General features: G+C 42.2%; 1 protein-coding gene and 1 pseudogene across 2 annotated transcripts in view; both read left to right on the forward strand.

The window, feature by feature from the left end:
- LOC101698489 (centrosomal protein POC5) overlaps positions 1-9945 on the forward strand; it is a 73228-nt gene extending 63283 nt beyond the window's left edge. The window contains exon 14 of the transcript XR_015447392.1: positions 9403-9945. The gene's annotated coding sequence lies outside the window, so the exon portion shown is untranslated. The remainder of the gene's footprint in view (positions 1-9402) is intronic.
- Positions 9405-14993, forward strand: LOC147821243 (speckle-type POZ protein pseudogene; annotated as a pseudogene). Its single transcript, XR_015447393.1, has 3 exons — positions 9405-9547; positions 11043-11612; positions 13260-14993. The product of XR_015447393.1 is annotated as a speckle-type POZ protein pseudogene (transcript).
- Positions 14994-15650: the final 657 nt, after the last annotated feature.

The following is a 15650-nucleotide window of genomic DNA, read 5'->3' on the forward strand; positions in this document are numbered from 1 at the left end:
GTTCTGTGTCATGGAAGTATCTTATTTATTCATTGACTCTAAAAGATGCTTATTCAGGGTCCATCAATCTGGGTTGGAGATTGTTTTCTTTCAGGACTTGAAATACTTCACTCTAAGCTCTCCTTGGAGTGAAGAGTTAAGTGTTTTGTGTTAAGAAGTCTGCTATGATTCTGATGGGTTTTCTTAAGATGTGATTTGTTTCTCTTCTCTAACAGCTTTAATATTCTGTTCTTGTGTGGAATTTGTTGAATCTTGATATAGAGTTGGCCCCTCCCTTGGCAACTGCACAGAGTTGGCCCTTGCACAGCCTCCTCTGTTCCACTCCACTGGCAGATCTCTCTCCTCTCTCACACTGCTGGGTGCCCTGCAGGGGGTGTGCTGTTGAGCAACTCACTGCCTCTGCCACTACGTCAGAGACAGCCAAAGGCTGATTGGCTTCTACTTCTCCCTCCCCTCTCGCACCATTGGGAATAGGTTGAGGGGAGTGTTGTATTCCCGCCCATTACCCTACCACAGCCAAAGGCTGCTTAAGTCCTCCCTCCTTCTCTCTCACACACTGCTGGAAGCAGGGCAGGAGCAGTGGTGCTGTTCCACTCACTACTTTCACTGCCCTTGCTGTGGTACCTAACCTTGTTGTCACTAGAGTTTCCATTTTGCCACTGTAGCACACCACAAAAAAAGGGGGAAAAACTGGTGGCACATCAAGGAGGGAGCAACTTCCTGCTCATGCATCCCTCCATGTTCCAGCAAAATTTGCTAGAGGTCATATGTTTGGAGGAAGGAGAACAGGTGAAGGGGCTTACATCCCAAATCTATCCGGTGGCTTGAGTTTTCCACACTATTGCAGTCTATCAGTTTTGGGGAACTTCCCCAAATGGCAGTTCCTGCTCCAGGCTACACATGAAGATTTTCACTGGGATACTTCTTGGACCCTGCCTCCCCATTGAAGTGAATGGTAGAATATAATAAAGTGCTGTTTGTAACTACAAAAAGCTAGAGCTTTCAGGGTTTGGGTATCAGCTAGATACAAGGCACGGAGCCTGGCTGCAATCACTGGAATGTTTTCCTATCTGCGATAGGGATTTGCAGAGTGCAGATATATCAGGCCTCTACAGTGAATAGTAGTTTAGGGTAGAATGAGTTATACAGGTTTCTGGAAAAGAAAAGAGCAGGAGACCTGTCATTGTATTCCCAGCAAGAAGTCTAGGTGAGAAGTCTAAAGGCCAATGCAAATAGGTTCTGCTATTTTATCTGAAGTTTTTACCCTGGAATATTTCTTGTGCCATGCCTCCCCATTGAAGTGAATGTCAGAGTATGAAGTAAAGTGCTGTTTGTAACTACAAAAAGCTAGAGCTTTCAGTGTTTGGATTTCAACTTGATACAAGGAATGGAGTCAGGCTTTACTCAGTGGAGTGTGTGCCTGTCTGAAATAGGGATTTTGAGTGTGCACATTTATTAGGCTTCTAGAGTGATTAGCAGTGTGGGGGTAGAATGTGTTACACAATTCTTTGGAAAAGAGAAGGACAGAAGACCTATAACTATATTCCTAGCAAGAAATCTAGGTGGGAAATCTAAAAGGGAATGGATATATGTTCTTCTGTCTTAGCTGAAGTTTTCACCCTGCCTCCCCATTAAAATGAATGGCAGATTATGAAATAAAGTGCTGTTTGTAACTCCAAGCAGGTAGAACTTTCAGTGTTGGGATATCTACTAGATACGAGAAAAAGAGTCCGGTGTTACTCACTGGTCACTCTACCTATCTGCAATACTGATTTTCATAGTGCACATACATAAGACTTCTACTGTGAATGACAGTTTGGCCTAGAAATGCAATGCAGCTCTATTGCAAATAAAGTGTCTACAGGAACAAGAAGAGACCCAGAATAGCAAAAGCAATTCTAGGTGACAGGCATGGCAGGGGGTATCACAATCCCCAACCTGCAACTACACTACAAAGCTACTGTGATAAAAACAGCATGGTACCGGCAAAGAAACTTGAGGACCAGTGGAACAGATTAGAAGATGCAGAAACAACGCCAGACACACTCAGCCATCTCATCTTCAATAAAGGAGCCAAACACCCTCGCTGGAGGAAAGATAGCCTCTTTAATAAATGGTGCTGGGAAAATTGGGCTTCAACTTGCCAAAGATTAAAACTAGACCTGTATCTCTCACCATGCACTAAACTAAAATCAAAATGGATTAAAGATCTAAATATTAAAATAGAAACTCTGAACCAGTTGGAATAGAGGTTAGGTAGAACCCTTGAAGACATCGGTGTAGGAAAAGATTTTATGAACAAAACCTCAGTTGCCCGTGAACTAGCACAAACAATCAACAAGTGGGATCTCTCCTTATCAAATGGCTTCTGCACAGCAAGAGAAACCACCAGCAGTGTGAAGAGACAACCCACAATACAATGTGGGAAAAAGTCTTCACCTGCTCTTCCTCATACAAAGGTCTACTATCTCGAATCTATAAAGAACTTAAAAAGATCAGACCTCCCAAATTTAAAGACCCAATCCGAAAATGGGCATCTGAAATGAACAGACATTTCTCAGACAAAGAAGTAGAAATAGCAAATAAATACATGAAAAAATGTTCCACATTACTGGTCATTCAAGAGATGCAAATGAAAACAACGCTGATTCCACTTCACTCTAGACAGAATGGCTGCTATCATGAAATCAACCAATAACAAATGCTGGCAGGGCTGTGGGGAAAGAGGAACCCTGCTCCACTGCTGGTGGGAGTGTAGACTGGTTCAACCACTGTGGAAATTAAGTATGGAGATACCTCAAAGAACTAGGACTGGAAGTCCCATTTGACCCCACTATTCCACTGCTGGGTATCTTCCCCAAAGAATTAAAAGAATCATACCACAGTGATATATGTGCACCCATGTTCATAGCACCACAGTTTGTGATAGCTAAAACTTGGAAACTGCCCAAATGCCCATCAACTGAAGACTGGATAAAGAAAATGTGTTGTTTTTTTTTAATAAAATGGAGTACTACTCAGCCATAAAAAATGAGAAATTAGAGACATGTATAGCTAAGTGGATTCACATTGAGGCCATACTCTTTAAGTGCAATAAATAGGACACACGTATAAATACTGAATTGTTTCTCCGGTGTGAGAAACAAAGTGTAAATAAGGACTAAAATGTATAATATGTAATGTGAAATAGGAAGAAAAGGGGCAAAGGGGAAGGAAGTAGGGCTACGGGAAAGGATAGAAGGGAATGGGATTAATATGAGAAAATGGGAAAATAGGAACAAAATCTTTGTAACTAGGGAGGACTGGAGGGGTTGAAGGGAGGGCTGGGCAAGGGTGAAAAATAAGAACCAAGAGAGACTATGTAAAGGTGCAAATTTCCAATGATGAATGTCATTATATTGTATACCTAAAATGTCCCAATGATTAGAATGAATAATCGATAATGCAAAATAGGAAGAAAAGGTCCAAAGGGGTAGGGGTAGTGGGAGGGGCAGGGGAAAGGAAAGAAGGGAAAGGAAAAATGCTGAGAAATGGAAAAAATGGAAATAAAGTCTTTGTAAATAGGTGGAGGGCGTGAAGGGAGGGCTAGGAATGGGGCAAAAATAAGAACCAAGATGCATTATGTAAAGGTACAATTCCCAATGAAAAATGTAATTGTGTTATATACCTACAATGTACCAATAAAAGAATTTAATAAAGTGCAAAAAAAAAAAAAAACAAAAAGAAATTGTCTACAGAGGTCTTAATGTCTGACTAACATGAACTCTCTTTTAGAAGTCTGACTTTCCAGATTTGTTTTGCTGTTTTTTCTGAAGTGCACAGGCTAAGATATTCCTTGCCTCTTAGTACCCCTTAGAAGTGAATGGAAGTGTATGACATAAAGTATAGATAGAAACTGCAACCAACTAGAGCTCTCAGTGTTCGGGTATAACCAAGATACAAGGAATGGAGCCTATGTGCAGTAACTAATTTTCAGAGTACACATATATTTGGCTCCTGTTGTGAAAGGCAGTATGACAGAGAAATTGAGATGCAGCTCTGTTGCAAAAAACAAACAAACAAAAAGCCAGAGAAGATGTGAATGTTTTACTAGCACTAACTCTTTCTTAGAAGCCTAATTGAGTTCAAGAGTGGTTCTGCTGTATTACTTGAAGATTGCAGACTAAGATTTTCCTTGCCATTAGTGCCCCATAGAACTGAATGGAAAGATATGAACTAAGTTGCAGTTTGTGACTGCAGCCAGCTAGGGCTCACAGTGTTTGAACATAAACTGGATACAGGGAATGCAGCCTGGCTGTACTTCACTGTAGTGTTTACCTATCTATATTACTGATTTTCGGAGTACACCTATACAAGGTTTCTGTTGTGAATTGGCCAGGCCTAGAAAAATGCCTTGCAGTTCTTTTGCAAAGAAAGGGCCTGGAGAGCTCTGAATGTTTCACTAAAATTAACTCTTTCTTAGAAGCCTAACTGACTTTCCATCATGGTTTTGCTGTATTATCTAAAGGTTGCAAACTAAGATATTTCTTGCAATTGGTGCCCCATAGAGGTGAGCCTAAGTGTATGACCTGAGGTTCAGTTGTAACTGCCAACAGCTAGAGCTCACAGTGTTTGGGTGTAAACTGCATACAGGTAATGCATTCTGGCTATACTAACCAGAGTGTCTAAGTATCTACAATACTGATTTTCAGAGTGCGTCTACATAAGGTTTCTACTGTGAAGGGGAGATTGCTCTAAAAAGTGCCATTCAGGCCGGGGATTTAGCTCAGTGGTCCCAGTGCCTGCCACACAAGCGCAAGGTCCCGAGTTCGATCCCCGGTACCAAAAAAAAAAAAAAAAAAAGGAGTGCCATTCAGCTCTGGTGCAAAGAAAGGGCCTGGAGAGCTCTGAATATTTCACTATTTTTTAGAGGCCTATCTGACTTTCTAGAATGGTTCTGGTGTATTTCCTGAAGATTACAGACTAAGATATTCCTTGACCACCTGTAGAAATGAATGAAGTGTATGACCTGAGGTGCAGTTTGTAACTGCCACTAGCTAGAGCTCATAGTGTTTATGCAGAAGCTACATACATGAAATGAATTCTGGCTGTACTCACTGGAGTGTCTACCTATCTGCAATAACTGATTTTCAGATTGCAGCTACAGAAGATGTATTAGTTACTTTGCTCTCAATGCTGAGACAAAATACACAACACCCAAAGTTAGAGGAGAAGGGGTTTATTTGGCTGACAGGTCACAGAGGTTTCAGTCCATAATCATGTCCAAGGCAGAGTGGCAGAGGAGCAGCAATTCATGGCAAAGGAGGACAGAAAAAGCAATGACCTTATGGCTTTCTGCCCCTTTTATCTTACTCAGATTACTTAGGGTGGGTAGCATTCACACCCTTAATCCTAGTGCCCTCAGGCCTACCTCCTCAATGAATTGATCACACATTGTAGATTCAGCCACCTCCAAATAGCCTATGACTACATGATGCTTTAGGGGGACATCTAGACACAAGCCATAACATTCCACCTCTGGCACCACCAAGACTTATGTACATTCCTTTACCTCAAAGGGATCTAGTTCATCTCCAAGAGTTGACAAAGTCCTAACAGTTTCAACATTCCTGAAAAGTCCAAGTCCAAAGTCTCCTCTGAGTTTTAAGGCAAACTCTTAGCTGAAAGCCCCTGTACAAATGAAATGAAAGTTAAATACTTCCTACATTCAGTAACACAAGATAGACATTTCCATTCCAAAAGTTACAAACAGGATAGTAAGGAATGGGAACAAAGGAAGACCAAAATGCAGTACAGTAATCATTAAATCCCACAGTTCCACTACCAGCATCCTTGGCAATCTGTGGCAAGTTGTGAACTCCAAAGAGCTTGGGTGGTTCCACTCCTGTGGCACAACCAGTGATTGTAACTCCCATGGCTTCTCTCTTGGGCTGGGTCTGCTCCCTCCTTGCAGTTTTCCTCCGATTATCCATGTTCAGGGCTTCTTCAAACTTCTGGGGTCTCCTCTGCACCTTCAGATCCACACTCACAGCTTCACACACTGCCTGGCCTCCCAGGTGTTCTGAAATCTGGGTGGAAGCCTTCCTGACACCAGAACTCTTGCACTCTGTGTGCACCTCAAAATGGTACCACTTGGATGAAACCAATGTGTGTTGCCAACTGGAGCAGTAGCTTTCTTGGCTGTAGGGGTCAAGTGTCTATGAACTAAATCCCAAGGAACAATTTCCCAAGGCCACCACTGTTTGGGAACATGGCATTCTGGGGCTTTCTTCTCAAAGCAAAGTCTTTCATTTTTCAATTTTGAGGCTGCAAAGGGTGGAGTCCTGCTGCTTCTTGTGATGCCTCCAGGCCATCTTTTTTATTCTTCTGTTTCTTCTCAGCAAGCAAGATCCCCTCTACTCTATCTTTATCGTCCACAGATTTACTGCAGGTTCCTTTTTGGCCCATGTCAAACCATTTTAAATAATTCTGCTGGGATCTTTGCTCTTCATTTTCAACATAAATCTGGCTAAGTACCTCTCAAATTAGCCATATCACAACCTCAACATTAGACAGCCTTGAAATGTTTTCTGACAAATTAATTAGTCCACTGCCCTTAATGTCAGCCTTGGGCAGTCTTTTGGCACAAGCAAAATGCAGACAAACTTTCTGCCAAGCCATAACACACATCCTCTGGAGTCCATAGTGAGTGCATTCTTCACAGCAGAAACCTCCTGAGCCTGGTCTTTACCAGCAGAATTTCTTTCAGCCTTCTGATCTTCTGAGCTCTGACCAGAATCTCCCATCAAATACAGCCTCAGACATTCCAGTTCTACTTCTTCAGCTGTCATCTCCATACCTTTCCAATCCCTTCTGACAAGCTAGCTCCAAAGGTTCCTGAAACACAAAGTCAAGTACAGTCACAGCAATGATCTGACTTCTCTGGAACCAAATCCTGTCTTAGTTACTTTCCTTGTTGCTGAGACAAAATACCCAGCACCCACAAGTTAAGGGAGGAATGGTTATTTAACTCACAGTTCGTAGAGGTGTTAGTCCGTAATCTGCTGGTTCCAAGGCAGAGGGGCACAGCAGACATAGCAGACAGGCATCACAGAGGAGAAACATTTCATGGCTAATAAACAGTAGCAAAGCAACAAAGGACAGTCATAGGTCTTTCTATCCCGTATACCTAATCCAGGCTACTTAGGGCAGGTATCACTCACACCCTTAATCCTAGTGCCCTTGATCCTAACAATGTAGCGTGAGTCAATCCCAGCATCACATATTCTAGATCCAGCCACCTCTGAAAAGCTCCACCTATGACTGCATGAAGCTTTTGAGGGGACATCTAGACACCATCAATGACAGAATTTTTCCAGTAGGAAATACTACCCTGTTGCCAGGTGCAGATCCCCTTAGTTTTCTTCTACTGTTTATAGGATCTCCAGTTCTCTTATTTGATTCCTCATATTGCTAATTTGTGTTTCTCTCAAGCCCTCCCTTCCATTTAGCTAGATCTTTATCAATTTTATTGATTTTTTTAAAAGAACCAGCTTTTCTAGTCAACTGATTTGCAAAACTGTCATTTACTAACGTCTTTGTCTTAGTTATTTTTCTTGTTACTAAGACAAAATACCAACCACTCAAAGTTAAAAGAGGTTGTAGCTCACAGTTTGTCGTGGTTTCAATACATAGTTGGCTGCCTCCAAAGTAGGTTGGCACAAAGCAGTAGAGGAGAAACAGTTCAGGGCAGGCAGAGGGCAGCAAAGCATCAAGGCAGCAAGCAGTGAAGTAGTGAAACACCAACCAACAATCTTCAACAGCAGGCCTCTTTCTGTTCCTCATATTTTATCCAGACTACATGACCTTAGGACAGGTAGCACTCACACCCAGGGTGGGCCTTTCCATTATTCACACCCAGAACTATGCTAAACCAATCAAGGGACTAGTCTAGTAATCACACACCCTTAATCTCAGCATCACACACATAATTCCAGCAACACACACTCTATGTCCAGCCACTTCTGAAAAGCCCCACCTATGACCATATGAGGATTTGAGGGAACAACTAGATGTAAACCATAACATTTCTTTCTTTTTTCTTTTCTTTTTTTTTTTTTTTTTTTTTTTGTACTGGGGATCGAACTCGGGACCTTGGACCATACCATTTCTTACAGGGAGCAGGAAAAGGAATGTTAAGAGACATTACCAAAAACACTGGCCCTGAGTCTCCGTTTCCTGTGAGCCAGGATGACATCTTTGAGATTTGAAAGTGGGAAATAAAGACAGAGAGCTGAGAGAAACTGAGTCTTGGGCTGATCTAAGGTGGTCTGGGCAGCAAAGCTAAAGACACCAAGGACCTCCAGTGTTTTATTTGTTACAAACATGGGAAAGAGGAACCTGGGAAACCCTTGGGACACCTGCTGGTAACAAGTATCAAGCAGGACTGTAAAATGAGGGCACTAGTATATCTTTGCTGAAGAGAACAAATGGTTAATTCAGAGGGGAAGAATTTAGTTGTGGCCAGTTGACCTTGCCGGGAAATGAACTCAACTGATTGGACTACTTCCAATGTAACACAGCCCAATTATGGAAGGGCGAGAAGCTTGTGCTACCATAGCCTGCTAATACTTGACAGAGGTGTCTGCTATAATGTCCACTATCTAATTTCCTTTTTCTTCTAATGGAGTTGAACCCAAGGCCTTCATCTTGAGTAATAACCCCAGCCTTTTAAAAAGTCCTTTATTTTGAGACAGTCTTCCTGAGTTGCTAAGTTGATTGCTTTGTGTTTAAACTTGGAATCCTCCTGCCTCAACATCTGAGAGTGCTGGGACTACAGGGATATGTCACTATGGCTGGCTTTTCCTTCTAATTTCTTAAAGTGGAATCATATTTTATCTTAGACTTTTCCTTTTTTTCTAATGTAAGCATTTAAAGCTATAATCTTCCCTCCTAAGCACTTCTTTAACTGTATTGTATACTTTTTGATATCTTATCTTTTGATATTTTATCTTTGAGTTCAAAATATTTCAGTTTCCTTTACAATTACTGCTTTGACATCTGAATTATTTAGAAGTCCAATATTTACTTTCAAAATATTTGGGATTTTCACAGATATTTTTCTGTTACTGATTTCTGATTTAGTTATGATAACATATTCTGTATGATTTCAATCTAAGTTTTTTGAAGTTTGTTTTATGAGCCAGAATAAAAACGAATATTCTATACACTCAAAAAAGTTGCACTTGTGGAGCACTATGGAAATATCAAGTACATCAGGTTTGTTGATGATCTCATTCCAATCTTCTATATACTTGCTGTATTTTTGGTCTAGTTTTTCATTACTTGTTAAGAGATGAATGTTATAATTATCCACTATAATTGTTGATCTTTCTAATTTCTCTTTCATTTTTTGCTTCACAGGTATCAGTCCTTGCTATTAGGACTGTTACATCTTCTTGGTATTGTGACTTCTTCATTATTATAAGATGTGTCACTGTCATTGAGGTCCACTCCTGTAATCCCAGCACTCAGGAGGCTGAGGCAGGAAGATTGCTACAAGTTCAAGGTTAGCCTGGAATACATAGTGAGTTCAAGATCAGCCTGAACTACCTAGTAAGACCTTGTCTCAAACAAGGAACAAAAAAGTCCTACATGTTTCATATTTTATGATTAGCACATTTGAACAGATACAATTTCTTATAACAAAACCATAGTAGGTAGGTCCATGAGATTTCCCAAAACACATACAGAGAAAGCATAGTCTTCAGATTAAAGATAATATTTTCTAACTGATAATAAAGTTCTTTTGCAGGGTTAAACACCAATATCTTGGGTAGGGCCGGGGATTTAGCTCAGTGGTTCTGCCGCCTGCCTCTAAAAAGCAAAGTCCCGAGTTGGATCCCCAGTACCCAAAAAAAAAAAAAAAAAAAAAAAAAAAAAAATCTTGGGTAAATTTCTTGGAAATCAAGTAGTCAAGACTCATTTTCATGATGACGGTGTATGAGATGAGTAAGAAAGGATATTTGTTGCAATTGAACTAGGGTTAATTTATTAGTATCTTTGAGATAAAAAATAATCTAGCTGTTATGGCTTGTGTTTAGATGCTCCCCCCAAAGCCTCATGCATTTTCAGAGGTTGGTGAATCTAAAGTGTGTGATTGATTCATGGTGCAATTAGGCCCAAGGGCACTAGAACAAGGGTGTGCGTGCTACCCATCCTAGTAGTCTGAAAAAAATAAAATGAGCAGAAAGATGCTGTTAAGGCTCCTTGTTGCTTTTGCTACAGTGTGGGCCCCATGAACTGTTTCCCCTCAGTCATGTGCTGCTCTGCCATGGAGCTAGTTGATTATGGACCTAAACCTCTACAAACTGAGCTAATTACACCCTTTCCCCTCTAACTCTGGGTGTCAGGTATTTTGTCTCAGCAGTGAGAGAAAAAGTAATTAAGACACTAGCTTCTTCTGATTTTTATGACAAGATTTAATGCTTTGCTACATCAGAGGACCTATGTCAATTTTTCTCCATTCTCTAAACAGCTAAATATTTCCTTAACATAACAGAATATATCTACCTCAGTTCCTCTGACTAACATCATGCTTAGTGGCAAAAATCTAGAGATATCTTATTAAAGATAGAAATATGACAAAGGCATTTACTGTCATTATTAATAAATAGTTTACTGAAAGTACTAGCTAATGCAGCTAGATTGGAAAAGCAGAGGTACAAAACTTGGAAAGAAGTGGGTAAAACTCACTATTTCAATGATATGCTAGTGTTCCTAGAAACCAAAGAATATGGCAAGTTAGTAAGGTAATGAAGTAAAATAGGAACATGCAGAAAATAACCTTTTCATGTATAAACAATCTACCATGGATAATACCTACATTCAGATTAGCCAGTTATAGACCAATGCTGAAAGACAGCCTGGCTATGCCAAATTGGATTCTGATGCAATTGAGTGCATCATTCAAAGTGGCCATTTCCTGACCTCAAACATCCCTCACAGACAGCTTTGTGGTCAGCTCTCCTCTTCCTAGCATCTAATCCTGTGCCCTTCCTTAGAAATTCTGAAGAGGAGCTGGGTGTGGTGGCCACACCTGTAATCCCAGCACACTGGAGGCTGAGGAAGGAGGATCACTGCAAGTTCAAGGCCAGCCTGGATAACATAGGGAGACTGTCTCCAAAAATACAAAATGAACAAATAAATAAATACAAAAGAAGAAATTCAGAAGTAGTAAAACAGACCCTTTCTTTAAATATACGGAAAAGACAGGTGGTATGATATTTTACTGATTCTGTCAACTTGAATGAGACATGCCCAACTCAATTGGATCAACATAGGGTGGCAAGACCCTCCCTACACCCACCCTAGGGTGGATTGTTGCCTGAGTGGTATAAATGGGAATGAAGAAGGAAGGCTTGATTCTGCTTCTTCCAGGAGCTCCAGTCCTCACTTGCACCTTGGACATTGTATCCTGGCTTCCAGCACAGAACCTTCAGGCCAAGAAGACTCTGATATGGACTTGAACAGGATGAAACACTGAGCTCCAGGCCTTCAAGTGGATCCTTTGGGTCTCCAGCTGGAGACAGCCCTTTTGGACTCTCCCACACTTGATCCTGTGGGCAGGCACTGTAAGTCAATCTTGTAAATTTTTATATATTTGTATATCTTGCATTAAATCTGTTTTGCTAGCAAGCACTGACTGATGCAGGTACCGTTCTTTGGCCTATAAGAAATAGACTCCTTGACCGAAGCTGACTTAGAAAGATAAGTGACAAGGGCTGGGGATTTAGCTCAGTGGTTCTGCCACCTGCCTTGCAAGTGCAAGGTCCCAAGTTTGATCCCCAGGACCAATACAAAAAATTTTAAAAAAAGAAAGAAAGATAAGTGACAGTTATTGATCCCTTGGATAAGCAGTGCTATTTTAGCCAATTTAGACATTTCTATTAGAAAACAATAAGGAAACCTATTAGATATCCCTGTGGACATTCACATAGAAGGTGAGCTCCAGGTTTGGAATGATGTCACCAAGGACATCTTTATGGGACTCTTAGCTGTCCTTAACAGCAGTTCTCTTCCATTGTGGGGGGCAAGCTTGCTCTTCCCTTAGGTGCACTTCTCCTTTAGCTGCTATCCTTCACTGTATGGTGACAGACCTGTGTCAGCAGGGTGAAGACCCAAGCTAGGGAATCTTCTAGAAGGCTTGCTGTGAATGCTGCATATGTAAATAAGGGACCCAGATCCCACCCTTCCTGATTTTAGTTGCTCCTGGGTGCCATGTCTGTCCTCAAAAATGCAACAGTATCCACTGGAGAGCCTGGAGCAGGGAAGCTACCCCACCAGGCCAGGCTGCACTCATGTTGGTGGTTTGATAGCCCTGGAGGACAGTAAAGCAAATTGTTCCAGCCCATTGGAGTGCAAGCAGAAGGGGTGGGGGAAGGGGGAGCAACAGACAGCCACTAGCCAAGTCATCACCTCCTATGGCCAGAGTAGGGACAAAAGAGAGAGTCACTTTGTCTGTCTCACGTTCTCAGCAAAGATTATGCCCCTTCAGACTCCAAGCTCCCTGTGGAGAATATGGTGCTGTATGCTAAAGATGGAGCTGGAAAAATGAGCTTAATAAGACCCAGATTACAAGGGCCTCTGTAAATTTTCAGTGGGCTCCGTTTCTCTGAAGCTCACCCTAGTTACTCATGTCATAGCCTTGTATTATTTAGGAATCTTAATGGCAATGGGCAGGTGTTGTTAGAGAACTTATAGACTGAGCCCAGCACAGTGGCACATTCCTCTAATCCCAGCATTCTTGGGGGCTTAGGCGAAAGGACTGCAAGCTCCAGCCCAGCCTAGGCAGTCCAGTGAGTTAGTGAGACCCTATCTCAAAATTAAAAACAAAAAAATTAAAAGGACAGCAGATGTAACTCGGTGTGGAGGCCCTGGATTCGATCCCCTGTATCACCAAAAAACAAAACAAAATCCACTCTGTCATTTTACATCATCAAAAAGGAGATTTTTTTTTTTTTTTTTTTTTTTTTTTTTTAGTTTTTTGAGTCAGGGTCTTGCTGTGTAGTACAGGCTGCCCTTGAACTTGAAGCAATCACCGTGCCTCAGCCTCCTGCGTGCTGGGATTACGGGCGTGCACCACCACACCCAGCAGAAAGGAGACATTTTAAAGGAAATATTTCTCCCAGTGATGGACAAATTATCTAGAAGCTTCTGATATACTCAAAAGTCTTGGTGAATCAATTTCTAAATACTTGTTTTTTAAATCTCCAAATTAGGTTCTCTGCCTTCTGACTGCCTTGCCATCCTCCCTGTTTTGGAGTTGCTGACTGAACTGAAATCTCTACCAACTGGTAAAGAAAGAACAGAAATCTTTGCCCTGTGACTGTGGGAACCTTGTTTAACTTTCAAACTGGCAGTTTCAAGGGTACCAAGTACTCCACCTCCAGCAGAAATGTGGCGTGGCCCCATAGCTGAGAGCTGGTGCTCTACCCACATCAAAGTAATGAAATTGTCCTACACCTGGAGCATCAATAACTTTAGCTTTTTCCAATCGCAGATGAGTGAATCCTTTCAAAGTTCAACCTTTTCATCTGCAGCTAATGATAAACTGAAATGGTGTTTACAAGTAAAACCAAGGGGACTCAGTGAAGAAAGCAAAGATTACTTGTCCCTTTACCTGTTACTGGTCAGCTGTCCAAAGAGTGAAGCTTGGGCAAAATTCAAATTCTCCATTCTGAATGCCAAGGGAGAGGAAAGCAGAAGTATGGAGAGTCCACGAGCTTGTAGATTTGTGCAAGGCAAAGACTGGGGATTCAGAAAATTCATCCACAGAAATATTCTTTTGGATGAGGCCAAAGGACTTCTCCCTAATGACAAGCTCACCCTCTTCTGTGAGATTAATGTGGCACAAGACTGTGTCAACATTTCTGGCCAGAATACCATGAACCTGGTGAAGATTCCTGAGTGCCAGTTGGGAGATGAGCTAGGAGGGCTGTGGGAGAGTTCCCGGTTCACAGACTGCTGCTTCTGTGTGGCTGGCCAGGAATTCCAGGCTCACAAAGCGATCTTAGCAGCTCGTTCTCCAGTTTTTAATGCCATGTTTGAACATGAAATGCAGGAGAGCAAAAAGAATCTAGTTGAAATCAATGATGTGGAGCCTGAAGTTTTTAAGGAAATGATGTGTTTCATTTACACCGGGAAGGCACCAAACCTCCACAGAATGGCCTATGATCTGCTGGCAGCTGCTGACAAGTATGCCCTGGAGCGCCTGAAGACGATGTGTGAGGATGCCCTCTGCAGCAACCTCTCTGTGGAGAATGCTGTGGAAATCCTCATCCTGGCTGATCTACACAGCGCACATCAGTTGAAAACTCAGGCAGTAGATTTCATCAACTATCGTGTTTCTGACATCCTGGAGACCTCTGAGTGGAAGTTCATGGTGGCATCATACCCTCACTTGGTGGCTGAAGCCTATGCCTCTCTGGCTTCTGTGCAGTGCCCTTTGCTGGGGCCCCCATGCAAGCGCCTGAAGCAGTCCTAAGACCCTACCTGTTGTAAGACTCCATTTATTTTCCCCAAGCATTGGCCTCTGAACACCAAGTAGAGAGGGCAATCTGTGGAGCTTTCACTCTGCTGTGGGGAATGACTGCATTGTTCCCCTGTAGGGATAGACGGGACCCCCCTCTGTAAGGTCAGAAAAAGGACACAGGCCCTTTAGAATTTAGGAGAAGAGTAACTTCTGCAATGTTCCAAGAATGTAACTTACAGCCAAAGAGCATCTGGATTTTGTAACATAGTCCACCCAAATTATTGCAACATTGAATCCCTAGGGAGACAGACCAACTGATGGGGTGTGACTGCCCCCCAGAGGGAGGGACCGCATCCTCAACCCCATTAAAAAGGACCGCTGGCCTTCCTCAGTGTCAACCTGCTCTGGGGCCCCCCACTCATTGGAGTGCTTTTGTATCTCTCTCTCTTTTTTTCTGTAAATAAACTTTATTCTTACTTTGTGCTGTTGTCTGATTCCTCTTCCTCTTTCTAAGCCAGAGAGACAGAAAAGCCTGGGAAAATTCAAGGCTGGGCTGGTTACCCCAGACCCACCCAGTGACATGGCACCCCAGACTTTAAAGCGACACTAACTTAAGGAACAGAGGAAGGGAAAGGCCCAGGACTCAGGGCTGCTGGACCAAAGGAAAACCCTCTGCAGTACCTCTGTGCTCCCTTTGGCCTAGCCCAGTCTGACACCAGAGTGCAGTTTAGGCAACAGTTCAGCACATCCCAGTGGTGGTACTGTGAGAAACTACCTGCCTCTGACAGCAGAGGCATCCTCATGTGCCTGGAGCAAAAGAAGGGGAAAAAAGAAAAAGATGTTCAGTTTTCAGAGAAGGGTAATGGAAAAAAAAAATGTTTGCAGAATCAGTTTGTGTATTCCAGGTGTATTTATGTTGAGAGAAACATATTCTGGTCCTTCCAACTGTGCTAAAACTTGGATGTTTGTGGAAACGCAACACCACTGTACAGTATCAGAAGTGCTCTCTCACTGTTAGCACTTACTACTTGGAAGAACAGAATACCCCCTTTTATGCTCTCATGAAAAGTGAGGAGTGAAGGGAAAGGGACACGAGGCTATTCCTTGCAGAAAATGAGTGTTCTGATGATTGTGGGTT

The sequence above is a fragment of the Heterocephalus glaber genome, unplaced genomic scaffold (assembly GCF_053883595.1).
Source record: "Heterocephalus glaber isolate CG9 unplaced genomic scaffold, H.glaber_assembly_v1.0 deba00001757, whole genome shotgun sequence".
In the NCBI taxonomy this organism is placed as follows: domain Eukaryota; kingdom Metazoa; phylum Chordata; class Mammalia; order Rodentia; family Bathyergidae; genus Heterocephalus; species Heterocephalus glaber.